Source organism: Aplysia californica, unplaced genomic scaffold (genome assembly GCF_000002075.1).
Source record: "Aplysia californica isolate F4 #8 unplaced genomic scaffold, AplCal3.0 scaffold00090, whole genome shotgun sequence".
NCBI lineage: Eukaryota > Metazoa > Mollusca > Gastropoda > Aplysiida > Aplysiidae > Aplysia > Aplysia californica.
Window position 1 is genome coordinate 1,439,342 of NW_004797360.1, and position 1,621 is coordinate 1,440,962.

Sequence of the window (1,621 nt, forward strand, 5' to 3'; positions counted from 1 at the left end):
AGACAGACAGACAGACAGACAGACAGACAGACAGACAGACAGACAGACAGACAGAGCATTAATAAACTGGGTGCAAAGTGGGAATTCACTTGGTGACATTGGTTGACTGGGAGATTTTTGCAGACGGGCTTGTGTACCTATCTCTTTGACAGCTTGCTGCTGACTTGCAGACAATTACTCGGTCAAAGAACTCAAAACGTAATCAGTTTACTTCCAGTCCCTGAGACAGACGAACTTCACTCAGATGTGGAGGGATCAGCAGCACTTTCATCAGAAGGCTTTGTTTTAACCCTTCCTTATCACTGTCGTGTAGACGTATGGACTCACTTTTACGCTCTCAGACTGGTTCACTACCATTAGATTGGTTTCTTTTTCTACTGGTTTATAGTGAACGGTGGCCTCGGTAGCCTAGTTATTGCGGGTTCGGCGTTCGAGCCTCAGCTCAGTCTGTTGTTGTGTCTTTGGGAAAGGCACTCCTTTCGGAGATGGACGTTACCCTTGGAGGTCCCGCCTCTTAATTAACCTAATAGTGTTGATAGGGTCGTTAAACCTGTACCATTTCACCATTCATTTGTTATTATAGTGGACGTTTTAGAAAAATATTTTCAATTTGTGCAGCTGCATATTTCTTGTGTAATTGAAAAAATGCATTTTACACAATTGTCCCATTTGGCTCGGTCCTTCAGGAGATGGACGTTAAACTTCGAAGCCCCATCTCTTAGATAACCTAATAGTTTTGATACGAGCCTTGAATCCGTACCAGTTCACCATTTTTTAAAAATAGGGGATATTCTGGAAACTGTATTTGCTACCTGTGCAGTTGCTTATTTCTTAGTAAGGGAAAAATATCATGGCTTTGTTCACATATCTCTTGAATGAACATTATTTGTGTCACCACAGGATAAAATCAAGCGCTCGTCAATGTTTGGGCATGTGGAATTTTTGATATCATTTTATAACTTTTTCGTCTGTCTTGCTTTTGATGAAAAAAATACCCATCTATCTTGAATAAAAGTTGGGATATTTACGTTCGAAGGACGTGGGGGTCACTGGTTTCAGAAGTAAAATTAGAAAGAAAATGGCCGCCAACGTTTGGTAACTTCAACGCACGGCTTGAGTCCTTGGAAACTGAAAATTTTAAAACTCAACGATATTCAGTAAAAAACACACAAAAATATGTTTTAAAAATGGACATACAATGTGTTGAGTAAAAAAAAAATGTTCGACGAAAATTGACAAACTGGCAGAAACATGTCTTTTTCTTTGATTTTATTATTTTGACGAGCGCCTGATTTCACCATGATGCCTCAAATATCATGTCTTTGTTTACATTTCTCATGAGCAAACATCATTTACGTCACGTCACGACAGAGTAGAATCGGGCGCTCGTCATTATTTGCATGTTTGGATTTATTGGTATAATCTTAAAGCTTGCTTATTTTTCTCACTTTTGATAGAAAACATATCTGTCTACATTGAATAGAAGTAGAAATATTTACGATTGAATTAGGTTGGGCTCGCCTGGTATCCAAAAAGTAATTAGTGAGAAAATGGCCTCCAAAGTTTGGTGTTTCCGAAGCACGAGTCCCCTAAGAAACAGGAAAGTTATGCCTTCTTTGCC